Consider the following 23,413-nt stretch of genomic DNA (forward strand, 5'->3'; position numbering starts at 1 on the left):
TGCTGTCATTGCTTTTAGTTTGTGTGGAGGAGCCAGTTACTGAGGTAACCCTTTGTGCCCATGGTAGGCTCTCGTCCACCAGGTGGGTTATACTAATGCCTTAAGCTTTGGGAGGGGCCGTTAGCTTCCAGGTGTTGCTTGGACCCTGCTCCCTCCTTAAGTAGGGGGAGGAGCAAGATGGATCACAGCTGGGGTGCAATAGCCTGGTTGTGTGGGCTTCCATGGGGCTCAGAGTTTGCTTATCTGGCCATTTTGGGGAGCCACTGATACAGAGTTGAGAGTTGTCTCTGGAAGATTAGAGGGCTGCTCCTGATGGCAGGTGCCTACTCATGTGATTGCTGAGGCCTCTGGCCAGATTTTCCATTCTTATCTACAAACCTGGTCACTTTTCCCTCTGATCGGTCTGCTTTTGTTTCCTCTCCACCCAAGGTGGGCTCTCAATCTTCCCCACAGTTTGTGTATCTGGCCTGTTGGCATGTGTCTCTGCACATCACTGATAGATAGGGGGATCTCCAATTGTACACTGCTTTTGTGTCACTAGACCCCAACGCAAGGTGGGTGGGCCTCTCTACCCCCCAAAGTCACCACTAAAGTGATGCTCCCACTGGGAGAATAATGGCAGCTAAAGGAAATTTTGGTTCAAGCTTAACTCTCTATTAAAGTGAGTGGGGATAGGGACGGTTGCTCTGATTCAGCCTGTGGCACTCAAGGCATTTGGTTTCCATAGGAACCAGTACTTATGCAAATTGCATCCCAATGGCACAGCCAACTCCAATATGGCACTTCTCAGTGGGGAAGGGGGCATGGGGCTCACCCATAGAACCCTGCTCTCTTGTGCTCCTCCACACCCTCCCAATGGGCATGGGTTCTCACTTGCCACCTGAACTTAGAACTGGATCTCTCCCCCATGGCCCCTGCCCTTCTGTCTGCACAATTAGCAGCTGAACACACCAAGCACCTGTAGGCAGCAAGATCACAAACTGAGGGCTGTGGGTGGAAAAGTGCCCCTGGCACTGAAGCATGTTACTGAGCACAGAGAACTCCAGGGCTGCTATGGTTTGGGGAAGGGGCTGTGGACTTCCTGCACCACTCTGAAGTTTGGAGTGGCACCTGTCTGTCTGCCTCTCTGAGCCCTGGTGGCAGCTCTGCTGACCCAGGCAGGCTGAGCTTGGAATGGGCTCTGGGAGTGTGCTTCTCTGGCTCAAGGCAGGCTCAGCTGGGAGTGTGTTGTTGTGTGGAACCAAGTCACTCAGTACAAGGTGCTTTGGTGGTTACTATGGTGTGGGTGCAGCCTCATGGCTAGGAGTTGCTTGAGCCAAAATTACTTCCTGTGATGCCAGGAGTCGGGGAGTGCAGAGGAGATGGCATCTGCATGCAGAGATGCCAACTCCCTTGTCTCTTCTGGCACTCCCCTATTGGATGAGAACCCTGCATCTCATTGCTGCCCTGAGGCCTCTGGGTGGGGGAGGGGAAAAGAAAACCCTTACCATTTCCCTGGGCTCCAGGACATGCCAATAACTCCCTTCTATCTTCCTCTCTCAGTAACTCAGTTCTTCTTGGTGGTGTTCCTGGACTCCAGTGGTATCTATCCCCGAAGTCTACTTCCAAGCGGTAATCACTCTCTGCTCTCAGTCCAATCCTCAACTGTTCTGCTGGGATGGTCCAGCAAGCTTTTTCTCTAGTCAGCTACTTTGGCTTTCTCCCCAAGGACTCCTATGACTCTTATGTTAGGCCTTTTACAGAATCCCATATTTCTTGTAGGCTTTGTTGTTCCTCTTGCTTATCTGCTCCATCTCTTGACTGACTTGTTCAATTAAAAAGTGTTATCTTCAAGTACTGAGAATCTTTCCTCTGCCTGATCTAACCTATTCTTAAGGTCTTCCACTGTGTTTTGTAATTCCTTGAATGATTTTTTCATTTCCAGAAATTGTGTTTGATTTTTTTCTTTAATATTTCAGTCTCTTTGGTGTTTTTTTTTATTCATTTTTTGCATTGTTTTGGTCCTTTCTTTGTGTTGGGTTTCCTTGTTATCTTGTATTTCGTTGAGCTTCCTTATAATCCATGTTCAAAATTCTTTATGTGTCATTTCAATATTCTGGTTTTGGTTGTTACCCATTGCCAGAGATGTGGTGTCCCCTTTTGGGGGTGTCCTTTTGCTTTGATTCTTCATACTTCTGGAGTTCTGTCTCATATTCCTTCTCATCTGGAGCAGATATTGCTTCTTACTTTTGGATTTTCTTTTGTTTAGAGAATGACATGCCCAGTTTATTCTCTGAACCAGTAGGTGGTGCTTGGAGGTGAGCATCAATTACAGCCCATATGATGAGTCAGTAAATGCAGTAAAAAGATGTACAAATTGACTTCACTGTTGGTAGGTGGTGCTTGCCAGAAGGAACAAGCTGCAATGCTTTTTTGGGGGGTCATGTGACCAGGTCTAGTCCCTCAAGAAAAGCACTCTCATGCCCCCAGTGGTTGGATGAACCCTGGGACTTCCAAGTGTGCCCTTACTTTCCACCACAGCAGTTGTGGGTGGGGGAGTGAGGCTGGGCATGTTTGGCTTGGGTGGTGAACTTGCCATCAAGATGAAAAATGCTATTAACAAGGGTTGAAGATCTGCTCCCTACCTCTGGACAAAGCTGCCAGGGAGGGGCTCAAGTGGCCCCATTCAACCAGAAAGTCTGTGTGAGGAGGCAGGGCTATCTGAGTCCCTCAATCTGGCAGTCTAGAGCATGCCTCACTCCTTTCCACCCTCCTTTATTACATGGTTTCTCCCAGGCCTCTGCCATTAGGCCCTCAAACCAGCCAAGGTCCCCTACAACTGTTGTGCAAGCCAGGATGTTCCCTTCCCAGGATCCTGGCCTCAGCTGGAAGTGCGGTCCTCCCATGTAAGAAGGGGTGCCCTTAGAGCACACTACATCTAGGACCCCCACTGCACTCTCCTCTTTGTCTGTCCCTGCAGGCACCCACATTTCATGACACTTATTCACAAATATTTCTTCTGTGCCTCTGGGCAATACGATTGAGACCTGGGCATACATGATCTGGTGTGTGGGCCCATCCCTGGGATCCAGTTCTTGATTATACCAGGGATGTGGATGCTGTTCCCAAGTCATCCATGGGGTACCGAAGCTGATTCTCTGTCCCCCCACCTTTGGTAGTTCCATGCTTTACTGGAGTTGCTGGGGAAATATCACCAGGGATGGCTAGCAGACAGGGAGCTCATGGTCTGTGTTACCCCTCTCTCCACTGCAGGACCAATAAGGAAAAGTGTGAACCCTGTTTCCTGTAGAGGCCTCCATGTGGTCGCCCAATTGTTTCTCTTGGCAGCGATGGGTTGGGGAGGGAAAGGAGAGAAGAAGAGTTTGGCTGGAGGAAAATCCACTCTGGTCATCTCCAGCCCTCTCTCCAGGAGGCAGTCTGTCCAGAATGATGGGGATGCAGATTCATGCAGATCACCTGGGACCCACAGGACCCCTGTGGCTCCTGTAGTCTGGGACAAAGTTGAGCAATGTCTATGTGGGAGTGAGTAATATGGAACCTGAGGGGTTGAAGCCCCCTAGGGAGGACAAAGGTGTCTGGTGGTAGAGAAGAAATATGACACCTACTGTCCAGCTCAGATCTGTGGGGTGTTGTTGGAATACAGAATTAAGAGACATGGAAAGTTTCAAGAGTTTTTCAGGGCTTTGCTTGAAGGAAACTGAGTATATTAGTTCACATTCCAGAAGCTGCTTAGCAACAGGGGAGGCATTCCACTGACCCGGGGTGACTGCAAGGCTATGCTTGTCTCGAGGCCTGCAGGCCAGCACCTGGAGCTTGTGTAAGGCGGAGCTCGGCATAGGGTCACAGGTTAAGGAAGTGATCAAAGGATGCCAGCCCAGCAGGCACCTGTAGCTAAAGCTAATTAGCCTCATGGACAATTCCTGCTTCGCTCTTGACCACATGTCTCAGTTAATGACAAACTAGATAAAGAAATACATGGTCTGTATATTTCTGTTTTAGCTTTATTGCTAATTGGTAATTTTATCTTTAACTTGTATACTCAGCTAGGTCTATTCTTAACTTAGTGCTTAAGAAGTTTATCTCAGAAAAATTTTGTAACCATTTGCTCATGTAGACAGAATTAATTAAAGGATCTCTTGAAACCTTTGGGGAGACTTTAAACCTAAATGAATGATCTGTACACATATATCTGTAACCGCTAACAGCTAATTGTTGTACCAATAAATACTGATGCAGGATTTCACTCAGTGACTCCTGGCTCACGGGAATGCTGGAGGCCCTCTGCCTCCCCCATCATTTTAAACTACACTTTGTCTCTATCTCTATAATTTCCAAATGTCTTGCAAGGATCCTGCTTGGAACCTGTATTTCTTGGAGAATAGCTGACTCCCAGAAGGGCGGGAGGTGTCCTGGGAGGCTGGGAGCCTGGTTTCCTGTTTTTAAGAAGCTCCTTGCTCACTGGTCTCAACATTCTCTGGGCTTAGGTGGGCAGAAGGATGCTCCAGCAGCTCTGGAGCCCACCGACAGTCTGAGATGTGAGGGAGGGGGATGTTAACTCCTCCTCCACCTACCCTTCTTGTAGGTTTCCAAGCCTCTCATGGCTTAGTCCCCACTGATGCCTTTCTCCTTCCAGTTGTGTTTTGCAGCCTCTTCCTGTGGAGTCTCCTGTAGGTTCAGAAACCCTTCCTTTAGACTGTCACTCAATCTGTGTTCGTTTGTCTGTTTGTTCTTTCTCTTTCATCTAAAGCTCCTCCTTCTTACAGAGATGCTCTGGCTAGTGGTGCCTCTGGTTCACCATCTTGCAGTTATTTATTTTAAACTTCTTGATCTGGGCTCCATTTAACATGAGCTTCTTGGGAAGGCTTTCCAGATATTCAAAGGAAATTGAGTGTTGTTAAGTAACTTGTTGGTTACTACAGGTGAATCAGCACAGGGGGAACCCCACGTCCAGTAATTATACGACGATTGCTAAATCCTTGTAGTACTGGCTTGGTGGAGTTGGGAATGATATAGGAGAATTTCCTGGATTATGAGGAAAATTTGTCATTCTCTTTCCTCACTCTGTGTGCTGAGTTGGTGGAGTTGGGGGAGGAGCAATGTGGGCACTCCCTCATGGTCATCATAGCTAAGACTTTGCTTAGGTCACACTGGACCCCAGCCAATCTCAACAAAAGCCCATGGTGACTGTTGCCTGGCTCCCTCTGATGTTTATGCTAGCCCAAGGGCTCTTTAGTCAGCAAGTTGTGAATCCTGCCAGGACTGGGTCTTTCCTTTAATAGCAGAGTGTATCTTTTGGGCTCAAGGTGATTCTAGGAGTGTAATTCATGGACTATGTTGTTAAATCTAGGGCCTTAGGAGTCTGCTATGTACTTTATTTTGCTGTTGGCATGCAAGTTGCAAAACAAAGTCTTCTGAATTTTTTCCTTTCCTTTCCCCAAATGGAAGAAGACTCTCCCTGAGCTGCACTGCCAGGGTTTGTGGGAAGGGTGACATAAGCACTGTCTTGGCCACCACCATTAGTGTATCTCTGGGTCATGTGTACCTCAAGCCCACTGGATCGGAGCCAGCACAGGCACAGGAACTACCCAAGGATGGTGTCCTTTGTGAAATCACTGCCTTACGAATTTATTTCAGGCCCCAGGCTGCTTTTTCTCAGCCAGTTGATGGACGTAGTCAGAACTAAGGTTTCAGGACAGAGAATTTCTCTTTGGCTGGGTGGGTCCAAATGCTCCCTCTGTGGGCACTGGCAGTATTCTGACCTGTGCTATGTTCCTCTGAAATTCAATACAAAGTCCCACAATCACTTCATTCTCTCTGACTCAGGGAAATGTATTCTCTTTGCTTGATGTGCTGGTGTGGCATTGCCTGCGGATGGAGCAGGGATAGTGTGCAAGGCTCTTTACTGCCCCAGTCAATGCCTCTTTCATTGATTGAATGTGAAACCTGGCACTGAGATCACTCACATGATTTTTGGTTTCCCTGAAGGTGCTTCCTTGAGTGTCTAGTTGTTGAATTTGGTGTTCATGTGGAGGGATGATTGCTGCAGGTTTCTATTTGGTCATCTTGCTCTTCTCAGATCTCCTACAGATGTCCTTTTTATAATATGACTTTCTTTTTCTTTTGGTATGTCTACTTTTAGTTCTTTGAGAAATCTCCATATAGTTTCCATAGAGATTGTTGTAATTTATTCTCCTATCAAAAGTGTATAAGCCTCTTCTTTTCACCACATCCCCACTAGCATCTATTGGTTTTGACTTTTTAATAACAACTATTCTGACAAGGGTAAGGTGGTATCGCATTGTGGTTTGGATTTGCATTTCTCTAATGAATAGTGATGTACAATGAATAGTGATGTGTTTTCATATGTTTATTAGTCATTTGTTTCTTTTCTTTGGAAAAATGTTCATTTATTTTGCCTACTTTTGATGGTTTTTTTTCTTTTTTCGTGTTGATTTGAGTTATTTATAGATTCTGGGTATTAGGCCTTTTTCAGATACGGAGCTTGTGCATACATTCTGTAGGTTGTTTACCCTGTTGATTACATCTTTTGCTATGTAAAAGCATTTTAGTTAACTTAATTTCAATTTATTTATTTTTGATTGTATTGTATTTGCTTTTTGGGTCATAGACATGAATTCTTTACCTAACCCTATTTTGAGGATAGTTTTTTCTAGTATTTTTTTTCTAAATTTTTTTTATGGTTTCAGGTCTTACATTTAAGTCTTAAATCCATTTTGATTTAATTCTTGTATATGGTGAGAGATTGAAATCAAGTTTCCTTCTTCTGTATAGGAATATCCAATTTTCCTAGCACTATTTATTGAATAGGGTTTCCTTTTTCTAGTCTATGGTTTTGTCTGCTTGGTGAATGATCAGTTGGTTGTAGGTATTTGGCTTTATTCCTGGGTTCTCTATTTTGTTTTATTGGTGTATGTATCTACTTTTATTTTAGTAGTGTGATTTATTGGTTAATATTGCCTTATAGTGTAAATTAACATCATGTAATGCGATGCCACCTGATTTCTTTTTTCCTTAACATTGCTTTGGCTGTTCGTACTCTTTTCTGGTATCATATGGTTTTTTTGGTTTGTTTTTTCTAATTCTGTGAAAAAAGTGACATGGGTGTTTTGGTATAAATTGCATTGCATCCGTAGATTACTTTGTCAATGTGGCCATGTTCACAACATTTATTCTTCTAATCCATAATCCTGAGATACTTTCCCAAATTTTGTATCATCTAGGACATTTTTAAAGTAGTATTTTGTAGTTCTTCTTGTGGAGATGATTCACAATCTTGGTTAAGTATATTCCCAGATTATTTATTTATTTATTTGTTTATTTGGAAGCTGTTATAAATGAGATTGAGTTGCTGATATTATTCTTACCTTGTTTGTTGTTAATGCATAGAAATGCTAGTGATGTGTATACATGGAATTTGTAACCTGAGACTTTACTGAATTTATTTATCTATTTCAGGAATGTCTTGGAGGTGTCTTTATGTTTTTCTTTGTATAAGATCATATTCTCAACCAACAAGGATAGTTCGACTTCAATTTTTTCTAATTTGTATGCGCTTTATCTCTCTTTTTCCTCATTGTTCTGGCTAGGACTTCCAGTGGTGTGTTAAATTGAAGTGGTGAAAGTGGGCATCCTTGTCCGTTCCAATTCTTCAAGGGAATGCTTTCAGATGTCCCCCATTCAGTATGATGTTGGCAGTGAGTTTTTTATATATGGTTTTCACTATTTTGAGGCATATTCTTCCTATGCCTAGTGTCTTGGGGGTTTTTGTCATGAAAGGGGTATTTGATTTTGTTGGATGTTTTCTCTGCATGTATTGAGATTAGGCTTTGGTTTTGTTTTTAATTCTTTTCATGTGGTGAATTACAGTTATGGACTTTTGTATGTTGAACCACATTTGCCTCTTTCAGGTGAAACCCACTTGATCATGGTGAATTATATTGTTGAAGTGTTTTTTGCTAGGTTTTGCTTGTTTGTTTGTTTGTTTTTGAGGAATTTTTAAATCTATTTTCATCACGGACATTGGCCTATAGTTTTCTTTTTTTGTTGTTGTGTCCTTACCTGGCTCTGTTATCAGGATGATATTGGTTTTGTCAGGTGAGTAAGGGAGGATTCCCTCCTTGTTGTAGCACAATTTCTGTAGGATAGTACAAGTTCTTTTCTGTAGCTCTGGTAAAATATACCTGTGAATCCATCTCACCCTAGGCTTTTTTTTTTCCCATGGGAGTTTTCTTGTTAATGACTCAATGTTATTATTCATTATTGGTTCATCCAGGATTTCTATTTTATCCTGATTCAAGCAGGGGACTTTGCATTTTTCCAAAAAATGTGTCCACTTCCTCTAGATGTTCTAGTTGGTGTGCATAGAGGTGTTTGTAGTAATCTCAGATTTTCTTTTAAAATATGTCTCCTTTTCCATTTTGGATTGAGTTTATTTGAATCATCTCTTTTCTTGGCTAATCTGGCTCATGGTCTGTCAATGGTTTTATCTTTTCAAAGAACGAATTTTGCATTTCATTGACATTTTGTATTTTCTTTTTGGTTTTACTTTTGTTTAGTTTTGCTTGGCTATTTGTTATTTCTTGTCTCCTGCTAGATTTGGCATTGGTTTGTTTTCATTTTTTCTAGTTTCCTGCGGTATGATATTTGGTTATTAATTTGTTGTCTTTCTCATGTAGATATTTTGTGCTCTTATAAACTTCCCTCTTGTTACTACTTTTTCTGCATTTCAGAAAATTTTATAGCTTTTGTTGCCATTGTCATTCAATTGAAAAATATTTTTTCATTTCTGTCGTGTTTTCAACTTTGGCCCAAAGATCATTTCACAGGAAGTGGTTTAATTTCTATATATTTGTCCAATTTTGAGAGTTCCTCTTGGAATTGTTTCTCATTTTATTCCACTGTAGTATGAGACAATAAATACATGATATGATCTTGATTTTTTAAAACTTTTCTGAGATGTGTTTTGTGGTTTAGAATAAGTTCTGTCTTGGAGAATGTTCCATGTGCTGATGAGAAGAATGTGCATTCTGCAGTTTTTTTGGCAGAATATTCTGCGAATGTCTCTTAGGTGTATGTGTTCTACCATCTTAAATCCATTGTTTCCTTGCTGATTTTCTGCCTCAGTGATTTATCTAGTTCTGTCAGTAGAGTGTTAGGGTCCCCCAGTATAATTATGCCCCTATTGATTTCTTTTCCTGGCTGTAGTAGCATTTGTTTTATGAATTGGGGAGCTCTGGTGTTAAGTACATATATATTTAGATTTGTTAAATCTTCTTATTGAATTGATCTCTTAATCATTATATAATAACCATCTTTGTATTGTCATTATTGTTGTTTTAGAGTCTATTTTACCTGATATAAGATTAACTACTCTTGCTTGCTTTTTATATCCATTTGCATCGAATGTTTTTTCCAGACCTTCACTTTGATTCTGTGAGAATCTTTATGAATTAAATGTATTTTTTTGAGACATGATATTTTTGGGTTTTGTTTTTTCATCCATGCCACCAATTGATATCTTTCAGTGGGATATTTAGAAGGTTTACATTGAATGTTAATATTGATTAGTGAAATACTGTTTCAGTCTTGTTGATTTTTACCGGTAGCTTTGTATTCTCACTTAATTTACTATTTTGTAAGAATTTTGAGTTTTAACTTCTACTTATTTTTACACTGTATTGACTGCACTCTGATTTTTAGAGCACTTTTGAGCATTTTCTGTAGAATGTAGCATTTTCTGCTCTGTAGAGCAGGTCCAGTGCTGTGAGTCAGGGGAGAAGAGTCTGAATGGAGGAGAGCTGGCACTCTGGTCCTCTTTTTCCCAAGGTGTACCCTGCAGGGGATGCACTCTCTTTTTACTTGAAGGGAGCCCACCCTGTATGTCCAAGCTCTGGGATCACACAGTTCCCCTAAGACCTACCAGTGCCCTGTGGTTACTGCAATCTGACTGAGTATTAGAGAATATTTGTGTGGGTTCCAGTGTCAAGAAATGTAAAATGCTGAATTCCCCTGGGCAGGGCAAAGGCACACAATAGCTGGAAAAGCAGTATGACAACTGCTGCCTCAACTTGGGTCTGTGGTAAGCGTGAGTGATAACCAGTGGGCTAGAAGCCTGGTGCTGTATTGTCAAGAAGCTCTCAGTTCACTAAGGGCAGCAGTGCTGGGCTTATGAGGCTACAGGGTCTACCCAATAGTTTGGAGCCTTAGGACTGCCAGAGGTGTGAAAGGAGGAAAATCAAACACACCCACCTACCCTTTCCATGGGGCCACTAATTCCCTGGGGGTTCATTTCTTCTAAAATCTTGTTCCTTCTTGTTATTTCCTGTGACTTCTTTCCTTGGCGTTTCTGGCAGATTCTGGTACTCTTCCTGCAGAATTACATCTGGGCTATGATTTCATCTGAAACTTTCTCTTCTTTCTGAGATGATCTGGCTTCTGATATCTCTAGTCAGCCATCTAAGCTATATCCACTCCATGTTTTTCCTAGTTATTTAAATAATAATTTTATAACTCCTGTATTACTATGAGTTACTACAGGTTAGGAAACATATTTGTGTGTGTGTTAGAGTATGGAGAATGTAATCTGGCATGTATAAAGCATTTTAATATATTTTAATGGGAATAAATGAATAGATAAATGAATTTTAGTGGAAAGAAATGTTAGAATATTAAGGTTACAATGGAATGTTAAAAGTAACAATATCCATAGTATAATTAATAATTAAATCTATTGAATTTTTAAAATATAATTTAAATTTATGTTCCCCTTTAATAATTAGATTGTACAACTTCAGGAGAGTTATTATGAGAAAATATTTCATAAAAATGAACAAATTAGCAACATATCATAAGTAGGAAAGAGAACTATGTTATCTTTTCTAGTATCATCCAACTAGAAGTTTAGATTAGGATTTCAGATTAAAATTTCTTAAGTGTTCCTTATCTTCAACCGAAGTTCTATTAAAAAATGTCTTTTTAAGCAATACATTAATCTTTATAATTCTAATTACCAATTTTTTCTCCAAGTACAAAAGAGATGGAATATTTCTTTTTCTGATTTTTTTATCTCTGTAGCAATAGTGTCACAGCTTCCACATAGTGGAAGATGATTATGTTTCAATAATTTATTGTTTTATGGTAATTAAATTAAATTCTTTCCTATAGAAGAATATAGGAAAGTAAATTGTAGAGTAAATATTAATCAATTATCAGTTTTATCATGGATATACTGTAAACTAAAGTCTCTGTTTTATTCTCATATTTCTCCATGTACCTTATCATACAGAATATTTTTCCTTTTCTTCCATGGTTTAATCACATATTAGGTGGAGTGGTCATGTCTCTTTTTGTTTGTTTGTTTCATCCTCCTCTTCCACCTTGCAAAAATGCTTTTCCCCAATCTAAATATTTCCTTTCAGAATGCATTTCCTCAGTGTGTACCCTGTCAGTGCCTCTTTGTCTTCATTGTCATCGTATTTAGTGAAAGCTTTCTACTGAGTAGCTCTTTGTGGCTTTCATTCTTCAATGATTGCCCCACAAGGTTTATTATTGTTTTCTGTCTTTCTTGGGAGAACCTGAATCTATACAATAATTTATCTTTAGAATTTTGACAAACATAATAGAAGTGATTGATAATATTTGCAAAGCCAACCCATTAAAATAAGTTATTACTAAAACCTAAACTCTCCCATTTTCCCTGGCAAGAGATAGTTAATCCAAATGTAAATCATGCAAACACATTTCACAATGTAACACAAAATTGATTAATTTAAGTATCTTAATGATAGTTACTTTAATAATCCTGTAAGCTGACTAGGTCCATTTTTGTCTCAGGCTATTTTGGCTAAGAATATAATCTAATGGATATTATAGCATTTGTAGAATAATTGATTATGGGCAAAGGGAGTAACAGTCTTAGGACATCTGTACCATCTCTCCTAATCTTCACCCCATGAGAAGATGTAAATTAGTAAATGACAGAATTGAGGTTGAATCTACTCCAAAACCTCTTTTCTTTGCATTAGGTCATATGGTAATGGTGAATATTATAATTATTTTACCACTTTGATACTTGTTATCCTTAAAGCTATTGTTTTTTGTTCTAGGATGTTTCTGAACCAAACTTAACCAACTTAACTACTGCTTCTCAGCAATCCAGGAAAAATTGTAAGCTTTTTAAAGATTGCCTATTTTTGTGTTATCCACTGATTCTTCATTACAAATATCTTTACATATTATTTACCTTCTTTTTACTGTAGTAGAAGCAAAATATGCTACTGTGAGAACAGGTAAGGGAAACGTGTTTGAGGACAAGATTTCTGATCATCCAAAGGAAGATGTGTTTGAATGCTTTCCCACAACATCAGGCAAAGTCCAGGGGTTTTTAAATCCTTCCTTTCCACCACCTGAGCCTCAGCGGAAACCTTCCTCCGGGTCATTGGAAAACTGTGGTCTTACAAAGGTAAGTTATTATTTGAAAAACTTGTCTCCCCCATATATTTATGTACCCCTCCCCCATCCTCATAATGCTGACAAAAATACTGTAAAGAAATGGACCTCCTCAAGGCCATAATAGAAAACAAATGTAATAACAAAAGGAAGGATGGACAGGATTGAGATTTGTAAAAGTTGAGGGGAGTAAACAATTCTTAGGTTAGAAATTGTAGAAGGAAAGAATTAGAAAGCAACCCAAAAGAGCAGCTCAGAAATGTGGAAATGAAGAGGGGGATGATGGGGAAGAATTCATGGAAGAAGGGCAAGATAAATACAAAGTTTGATTAAGAGAGTCAAGATCACACAAATTATTATGAAAAGATAACAGAAATAGTGGAGATAAATGAGAGTGGGAACTCTGTATCGTAAGGTATGTTAGAAATTGTTTTCATGCAAATCAAGAAAAGACAGGCAATGAAAAAGAGGCTGATATTCTTTTAAAAACTTATAGATTGCTTTAATGAAAAACAAACCGAAAAGTTAAGGGTGGCTATAATTAATATATTGTACATTTAAAACTAGCTATAAGAGAATAATTCAAATGATTCTGCCATAAACAACAGATACTATTTAACATGATGCATATCTCAAGTACACTGATAAGATTCTAGAAATGTATCAAAATTTATGTCCCTTCAAAATTTGTACATCTATTATGCTCAAATAAAAACTATGTAAAAAGGAAGAAAATGAATCCTCATTTTTAAAAAATTATTAAGGTAATACATTTAATCTAGTAAATTATTAAAGTAATATATTTAATCGAGTAAAACCTATGTTCCTGGATAATGCCAAGTGAAATATATTTCAGGCCATATCTGATATTATGAATTATTAATTTTTGACTCTTTCATTTCTTCTTTAAGGTTTATAACTTATCTTTTGCATATCCATAACTTACTTAAATAATTTGTATTACTGTTTGGTATAATGTTGACAATCATTTTAGATCTGTTTGAAAATAGAGAAAGGAATAAACATTTTATTTGATCTTTTTTAAAATTTCAGGTTATATAAGGGAGGTTCTTAATCAGTATTCATTAAATAAGAATATAAATTTTGAGCTGCAACCCTCTTGAAGAAATAAATGCTACAATTGTTTACTTCTGGACATGTGATTTATCTTGTGCCAATAATTTCTACATATAACAGACACACATATGTATACATCACATGAATGCAATCATAATTGATTATTGTTCCCTAGAATAAACTACTTATTGTCATAGCATTATAAAGAAGGGGTGACTGTCAACAGAGTATACACATTCATCTCTGGAAGATGGTTGTTTACTTTTAAAAAATATTTCTAGCATTGGGAACATTTTATATTATTCTCAGGAAGATTTTTTAAGTTTAGTATTCATAGTTGTTATATCTTGCACATAAATTTGTTCATCTGCAAAACTCAGAAAGCCTGTAGACTTGATTTTGTAGTCCTCTCTCCACTCCTTATGTGAATATTGGGGCCTGTTTGACAATTGTAGATGTATTTAAAGATTCTTAAATCTTCAATTCGGGTAATCATAGCTTTATGTTCTTTATAGTAGATGCTCTGTCCAATTTTTAACTACCATCGTATATGATGGAAATAGGAAATTAGAGCTATGAGTATGTTGCTTCCATGGGAGTAAGAAAACAAGGTGAAATTTAATGGAGGGCTTTATGTTTCTTTCTTACATGATCATGGTACTTAGAAATACATCATAATTCTGCATCACATAAGCATTTCTCTTCTACAGTTTAAAATTTTAAGATTAATTTTATTTTTTTTAGTGTCATTCCTTTTTTTATTTTAATTTTTTTAATTCAGGATATTTTGGGGGTGCAAACATTTTGGTTACATGAAATATTGTTTGCCTCACCCTAGCTAGGGCTATAAGAGTGTCCTTCCCACATACAGTGTTCCCCATTTCCATTAACTGTGGGTTTACTCCCCTCAGTCCTCCACCCCCCAACTTGACCAGCACCCAGTGAGTATTACTACCCTGTGAGCACCTTAGTGTTTATCAGTTAGTACCAATTTGATAGTGAGTATATGTGGTGCATGTTTTTTCATCCTTCTGATACCTTACTTAAAAGGATGGTCTCAATCTCTATCTAGGATCACATAAGAAGTACTAGATCACTGTTCTTTTTTGTAGTTGAGTATTATTCCACGGTATACATATATCATTTTATTAATCCACTCATGTATTGATGGGCACTTGGGTTGTTTCCATAGCTTTGGAAAAGTGAATTGTGCTGCTATAAACATTTGATTGCAAATGTCTTTATTCTCTTCCTTTGGATAGATGCCTAGTAGTGGGATTGCGGGATCAAATGATATCTCTATTTTTAGCTCTTTGAGGTATCTCCAAATTACTTTCCACATGGGTTGTACTAATTTGTAGTCCCACCAGCAGTATAAGAGTGTCACAATCTCTCGTATCCATGCCAGCATTTGTTATTTTGGGCCTTTTTAATAGAGGCCATTCTCACTGGAGTTAGGTGATGTCACATTGTAGTTTTGATTTGCATTTCCCTAATGATTAGAGATGTTGAGCACTTTTTTATATGTTTGGTGGCCATTAATCTGTCTTCTTTTGAAAAGTTGCTGTTCATGTCCTTTGTACATTTATTGATGGGGCTATTTGATTTTTTCTTGTTGATTTTCTTAAGTTCTATATAGATTCTTGTTATCAGCCCTTTATCAGATGTGTAGAAAGCAAATATTTTCTCCCATTCTGCAGTTTGTCTGTTTGCTGTAATGATAGTTTCCTTGGCTGTGCAGAAGCTTTGTAATTTGATCAGGTCCCATTTGTTTATTTTTGTTGCTGCTGTGATTGCTTTGGGGGTCTTCTTCATAAATTCTTTGCCTAGGTGGATGTCTAAAAGACTCTTCCCAACATTTTCTTCCAGAATTCTTAAGGTTTCGTGCCTCAGGTTTGAGTCCGTTATCCATCGTATGTTGATTTTTGTGAGAGGTGAGAGGTGGGGATGCAGTTTAAATCTTCTGCACATGGACATCCAGTTTTCCCAGCACAACTTGTTGAATAGAGATTCTTTTCCCATATGTATGCTTTTGTCTGCTTTGTTGAAGATTTGATGACAATATGAGGATGGTTTTATGTCTGGGATCTCTGTCCTACTCCAAAATTCTATATCTGTATTCTTGTGCCTATACCATGGTGTTTTGGTTACTATAGCCTTGTAGTAAAGTTTGAAGATACTTTCAGACCCAAAGTCAAGGGCTGGAAAACAAACTTCCAAGCAAATGGAAACCAAAAGAGAGAGGCCATGGTGATTCTGATTTCAGACAGCATAAATTTTAAAATAGCAAGACTAAAGAAAGACAAAGATGGTCACAAAATCATGGTGAAAGGAAAAATCCAACAAGAAGGCTTAACAATTCTTAATATTTATGCACCGAACACAGGATCACCCAGATACATAAAGCAAACCCTGTTTGATCTAAATAGCATGATAAACAGTAATTCCATATTAGGAGGGGATTTCAGTGCCCCACTGACTGAATTGGACAGATTCCCAAACAAAAAGTAAGCAAAGAAATCATGGACTTAAACAAAGCTCTAGAACGAATGGGTCTAACACACATCTACAGAATATTCCACCCAAATAAAGCTGAATATACATTCTTCTCATCATCTCATGGAACTTTCTCCAAAATTGATCAAATCCTAGGCCACAAATCAGACCTCAACAAATTTAAAAACATAGAAATTGTACCATGTATCTTGTCAGATCATAGTGGTATAAAACTAGAGATCAGTTCCAACAGAAACACTGCTTCACAAGGTCATGGAAATTAAACAATCTCTTGCTGAATGATTACTGGGTCAAGGGAGAGATCCAGATGGAACTTAAGATTAATTTTAAAAATAGTCTTCTTGCAGCATCTTGAATTGGTACTTTAGAATTAAATCTTTTTATTCAATTTAAAAGTGTATGTTATGATAATATTCCAGAAATAAATATTTTCATATATTAGTACTATTATATCTCACATTCTTCAAATTTTTAAAGGTATAGTTGAAAAAATTGAACCGTATTTTTCCTCCTCTTATTCTCATTTTCAAAATTTCTGAGTTCTGTGTAGAATTTCATTATTTAATTCTACCATTTTCATATACTTTACAAATACTCATCCTTTTTCTCACATTGCCCTGTCTTGAAATGCTTCACACCCATTCTCAGCACTTTTTCTATCTTTCACAATGTGGCCATATATCTTTGCAGTATTTCCTGATCTTCCCAGGCAGAACTCACTGCTCTCTCCTTTGTGCCCTTACTGTCCTTTATTCACTTTAATTGTAGAATCAGTGAATTATTCTTTTCCATCTCTCTTTCATACATCTCAAACTCCTCTTGAATCTAGGGCAAAATCCACCGTTTTTTTATATTATCAGCTTCTGCCAGAATAGTGCCTGTGATTTGATAGACAGAGTAACGTTCATTGTCTTATAGACTAATTGAGTGAGTGAGTGAGGGAATAAATGCAATGTTTTCTGAAGTTGGGATTTTTTTTTTTTAAATAGGAAGGAGCAACAAAGCCAGCATTTGGACAAAAGGGAAATGGTATTGGTATTATTGAACATGCTCCGCGAGAGCAAAAAGTAATGTCAATTTTATTTATGTGCACAAAAATAACAGAAGTGGTAAGTTAGTGAATATCTATGATACTCTTTAATCCTTAAATTCCATCACACACACAAAAAAACATTTAAAGTATGCAGACCCAAATATATTATCCATTTCTTTTAAATATATTTCTTTTGCTGTCTTTCTTGATACTGTCTACTTTTTTCTTCCTAAAACTGGTTCAACCTTGAAATTATTTTTGCTATTAGTTTTATTTTATTGAGATAAAAATGAATGGTGATAGACTTGTATATGTATTTAAAATGTACGATAAAAATGTTCTCATGAGTGTATCTGTGAATACCATTTTATAGACAAGATGTCTGCATTAAAGCCTGGAAAAAATGAAGATGCAGAATCACCTCAGGATTTGGAGGTACTGTCTATTGTTGTTGTTATTTTAAAATATAAGTATCAAATGATGTTAGAACCTAAAAGGAAATGTTTAGACTTTATGTTCTCACCTCTGTTTATGCCCGTAAAGAGTTAGTTTCTTGTATTTTCAGCTCACAATTAACAAATTGGTTATTGCATAGTACAATTCTTCTCACCTGTGGGATTCATTTAAGAAGCTACTATAGTATAGTGCAACAAAATAAAGCTTAGAAAAGGAATCAGTTTGGGTTCTCAACTTAGGTTTTTCCACAACAAAAGAATTATTCCAGGTCAACTTATGATCAAATGAATCATTCTATGTTATATGTGGGTGTGTAAAAGTCCTAATGATACTCAGAGAGAAACTGTTTGAACGATTGTCTTTTCCAACATGGAACTTAAAAAGATAATATCTGCAACTTGAAGGTGTTCGTATAATTGGGTTGTTAAGTATAGATCTGCAAACAACATTTCCAGACAAGGAAAAGTATGGGAACAGTAAATATGTAGGACTATAGTAACAACAGTTCAGTTTAGTGGTGTTTTAATAAGTAGAATTCATTTTTAAAAATAGAAGCCATTGGATATTTTTGTGGCATCCATGTTTGTACTAATGTCAGCATAATATAATGACAGTGTACATTGAAGTGACAACTGTGGAAAGATATGGGAAGGGTCTGATGATAGAACAGCTGTTGCACAGTGGTACCAGCACTGAGTGGAAGCCAGAAGACATGTTAGTGTCCTGGTGCTGTCGCTTAGTAGCCATGCAATCTTGAAAAAAATGAATGATTTATCCTATTCAGATATCAGTGACCTTCTTCATAAATATGGTACTAACATCTATTCCTTAAGTACGCGCAATGAACAAATGTGGTAAGAAACATAAAAACATTTTGTAAACTGGAGAGAGTGTTTATACAAATGAGGGACCAAATGATTACACTGATATTCACTAACTTAATGAATGCTGAAGGTACTTTTTGCAAACCAGAAGGCAGTAGTCCTAAGAAAAGAATGGAAGTTATAGCAAGCATATGGATTCCTAATTTTGGTTATGTTCAGTTTCCCAGCAGACTATTACCAGAGATGTCCTGTGGGAATATAGTGATTTGATGCCTGAGACCTTCCTGATGGGATTTTACATGTTTTGACGTTGATTAAATGTCTGTTATTGAGTACCAACTACATGCTGGGAAGTAAGACACTGAATATACAAGATGAGGGAATATGCTATAGGGGTAGGAAGAGAAAAATAAGTAAACAACAAAGAGCTATAGGTCATTATAAGTTCTGCATATAAGGAAAACAGAGACTGGTTAGAAAATATTGAGGTAGTTTGTAGTTAGGATGGGGATGGAAATGTGAATAGAATTCTGTAGTCAGAGAATATCTTTCTGAGGGTGACATTTACATCGCCGAATTTCACATTACTAGGAATGAGCAAGCTACGTGAAAGTCTAGGAGGAGGACATTCTGGACGGAGAGATGAGTGGATCACATCTCTTCATTTTACCCTTAACATCCTGGAATGACCAGGAAGCAGGAAATGGGACAACCACCATCCTACTCAATTATTATTAAGTATAGAAAAAATGTACAAATAAGTGTCCAGCACCATTTAGATGCTTTATGAATAAATATTCTTATAATTCTCTCTTCATTAAGGTTTGCTATTCTTTTTTGCAGTTTTCTTTTTAATTGGGAAAGAGTTACATATACTTTACTTTGTGTATCTCTAATATTTGTTTGCTTTACCTTGTACATGTGTAACATTTCCTTGGTTTTATTGAAATATGACATAAAGATATGTTTTTTTACTACTCCATCATTTTATTCATCCGTTTATACTATCAGTAAAAACTTTATTAAAAAATATTTAGATATTTGCAAGCCCTTGTTTCCAAAATGATGCAGCTTGTTAAATGTGCTGTTCTTACTGAACTTGACATACTCTGATGTTTGTTATCATGCTAAGTATCTTATTTTAACACTAAACATTTCGAAGGTTAAAATTATTCTAAATATTTAATTATGTAATTATTATAGTAGGTGTATTGTATGTATGTATATATATTAAATACTCTTCTTATTTTTGGTGGGGATTGTAAAGTACAATCAGGTATTTTGAAGTTACTTCCTTGTTGAAATGTGCATACCCATTAATATTTTGTCTGTGACTATATTGCCTTTTTCCTCCATTCTTGGTTTTCAGAGTCAATAGCCAGAAATAGATAAAAGGTAACCTTGAGCTGGATAACATATGTGAAGTTCCCTGTACAAATGTTTTGGTTTTTCAATACATATTTCTCTTATTTTTAAGTCTAATTGCCTTTACAATAGGAAATTCAGGTAGTTTTAAGAATATGATTGGAAAATTTTGATGGAATTCATTATTTTTATTTTTTAATTGAAACTTATTATTGATATTAATTTTAACAGAATGTCTCCACGAATCTCCCACAGAAGTATCATGGTGATTTACGGTGGGCTGCAGTTCACAAACAAGAATACACCGTAAATGGACAAGTAGAAGGTAAGAACCATATTTTATTAAAAGAAAATCATTTAACAGACTGTTTATTTAAAAACATGTACACTGATACATTCTAAAATCCAAAGAATATCATCAAGCATCAAGAAGCAGGCATATGTAATGGAGGGTGGTCAAATAAAATAATTCTTCAGAAAAAGGAAGAGCAGAGTGTTTGAAATCTGGGAAGCATATAAAGTGAGCTTCCAATACCAGAGTGTGTCAGAGAAGTACAGCAAACATTTGTCACTCTTCTTATCTCCCTCACTGTTGGGAAGGCACTAAGGATTGAGGCACCTCAACCTGCAGCACTATCTTTTCTATACCATAGAGGAATAGAAGCATATGTGGTCAGCTGTACACATGCATAATTTAATGTGGTTTGAAATGTTCTTACTTCATAGGGTAGAATTAGTACTGCTCAAGATAAAAACTTTGGAGAGAAGAAGAGAATAGGGTCAGTTATGGAGAGATGAGGGAAGATAGAGGCTGATAAGCAGCCCATTAGAAACATTATGACTTGTAATACAATTTCATTTGTGGGGACATGATAGGGAGGAACATGAGGCTAGATTCCAAAAGGGTCAGTTCAGGTAGAGGAATGTGGAAGTACACTCAGTGTAGACCAGAGCGTCTCAAACTTTCATCAATCAGCTGTGTTAAAAATGCACATTCTGAGTCAGCAGCTCTGGGATTCTGCATTTCTAGTAACTTCTCAGCTGATGCTCCTGCTGGTGGGCCTTGGGTATAGACTTCCTTTTAGAGAAATCTGGAAGAAGAGCCATTGGATAACAGTTTAAGACGTTACAGGATCAGGGGAAAACATTTTGTTATCATTTCTGAGCATGTTTATAGCCAGAGGGGAAGGAGCCAAGTGATGAGGAAGGAGAAATTAGAGATGTAAGGTACTACTGCTAAATGAAGAGGAAAGATGTGGTGGGAATAATAAATCAAAGATGTTGAAGGAGGAGAATAAGGGGCACAGATGTCTACATGACTGCTGTAAAGGAAGAAAGATTGTGAGGGGTGAAGGAGGGAGGAATGAAAGAAGTTAGGAAGGTGATTTTGGAGTTGATGAGGAAACTTGGGAGCACTTCAGATGACTTCATTATATTTACACTCAAACAGAAGCTTAGATTCTTGCTACTTAAAGGTTAGTAGAAGCAGGAGGGAGTGCTAGAATTGGGGTGAACAATAGTAATTTATTTTTCCTCCCCATAGCTGTCAGACAGCAAATATACATGTTGCATTAATATTAGTTAATCAAATGAGATTAATTTGAATATAGAAGCATCAGCCGCTTTTTTAAGATAGCTAAATTTTTGGTAAGGTAATTGTTTCATAAAAGTCTTTTAAAGACTACTTGGTAACCAAACTAATTTTAAAAAGAAAAAAAATTACAGAGTTCATCCTTGAATACTAAAATTGTTATTTCAATATAGAAAATTTATTATACATTGTTTCTTAGATGTGGTGTTAAGGCTTTTTGTATGTGTGTGTATCAAGAAAGTTTAAGATGACTAACCCAGAGGATACAAGAAATGTAGGCATACCAATAGCCCATATAACTAATGAAAAAGGTGAATATTTTCATTAACTAGCATTCTACAAATGAATCCAAGCTGATCAGTTCAGAATAGTTTTTCCGATGAAAGATGAATTATGCTCTCAACTGCATTGCAGCTGAGTACTTCCAAATCGTGGGACAAATTGAAGAACATGATAACTAATTATAGTATAATGGTACAAATAATTCTGCTGGGTTGTGTTACAGATATGCTGTAGCATTCTCCCATCAGTTTTGATGGTTACCCTCTCAGGGTCATGACTTTCTCCGCTGATTAATGATCCCTTTTCCCCTCATCAATCAGCATGTTCACACAGATCTATGGCCACTTTCCTCTTCAGTTAACAGACATAGCTAATAGTTAATAGAATTTGTGAGTGAATCTTTGAGATGTTGTATGCCTTGCACCAGGTGTCACCCCAAGTGATTTCTTGAAGCTTGGGTTTTTTTTCTTTTTTTAATTAGAAGTATTTCTTAAAGAAGTAAGTATTTCATCATAGATTTAGCTTCATTTAAACTCTAAATTTATACAATGAAAATTTTATTTTCTATTTCTATAAAGACTGTCTTTTACCTCACTCTTCTAACTAATCCAATTTAATTCAATGTATGGATTTTTTAGCAGAAGAAGACCTAGAAGTGACATCAGAGAATGAGCAAGAGAGTCATGAAGGAAGTGAAAATAACCAGCCACCGGTATGTAAAGATTTAAATTTAAATTTCTGGTTTAACATAATTTTTTTCATTTTAATAACATCATTTTGCACTAACCTGTTAGAGTAAATAATCATTTACTATTTTATAATTTTATTTATTTATATTTTTATTTTTCCAATTTATTTATTTATTTTCATTTTTCAAAAAAATTTCAGAATATTATAGGTCTACAAACATTTTGGTTATGTGTAATGCCTTTGCATTGCCCAAGCCAGAGCTACAAGTGTGCCCATCCCCCATACAGTGTGCTATGCGCTCATTAGTTATGAGTTTACCTACCCCCATTTAAAGTAGTTACGCAACTGAAAATATTCTTACAATCTCTAGTAACTTATAGCTGATGTTTACCTTGGAGTTGAGGCATATGTTTTTCCAAATTTTGTTTACTCTTCCATTTTTACAACTTCCTTACATGATAAAGAGTGTGACATCAAATATTGAATTATAAGCAATAGAAATTATGAGTAATTTAAGAGTGATGACCACTGAGTTGTATTCATGTCAAAGGAGTAATCATTGCCAGTGGTTCAGAATTTTCAGTTTTATGTTATCAATCATTAATGGCACGGTTAAAGATTTCTTCTGCCTTGTGGTCTCTAATTGACTTCATCATCTATGTCCAGGGTGAGAATAGGGTCATAAAGTCATCTGTACTGTCTGTTAAGGGACTCATATCTTTAAGAAGGGGTCCTTTGGTGTTAGGGTACAAACAACTTTCTAACTTGTTTTAATGTGGGAAATCATGAAATGTTATTATATTTTTAAATTCACTGTCATTAGGAGACTTTAGACTGTTAGTGGCCTCTGAATGGAGGTTTTTTCCTAGTTCTTGGTGTTAATCAGGAAAAGAATTTTAGGATGGACCATGAAAGTCAAGCAGGAAGCTTTATATTGAATGATTGAAAGCAACAGTGCACTCTCTCAAGAGTAAGAGAGTGGGCAGGCTTTGAAAAAAGCATCTGCATCAGGAGGAAGAGGTTTTTGGTGTTTTGAAGTCTTATTAATCGAGGGGAGGAGTATTTATGAGTAAGGGGCTGACTTTTCTATGAATTTGGGTAGTAATTCCT

General features: G+C 37.2%; 1 long non-coding RNA gene across 1 annotated transcript; it reads left to right on the forward strand.

Annotated features, from left to right (window-relative positions):
- Nucleotides 1-1,540: 1,540 nt before the first annotated feature.
- On the forward strand, nt 1,541-17,156 carry LOC123622084. Its single transcript, XR_006729408.1, has 4 exons — nt 1,541-1,611; nt 12,126-12,186; nt 12,279-12,481; nt 17,052-17,156. It is a non-coding gene; the product is annotated as an uncharacterized LOC123622084 (long non-coding RNA).
- Nucleotides 17,157-23,413: the final 6,257 nt, after the last annotated feature.

This window comes from Lemur catta, chromosome 17, assembly GCF_020740605.2.
Source record: "Lemur catta isolate mLemCat1 chromosome 17, mLemCat1.pri, whole genome shotgun sequence".
Lineage (NCBI taxonomy): Eukaryota > Metazoa > Chordata > Mammalia > Primates > Lemuridae > Lemur > Lemur catta.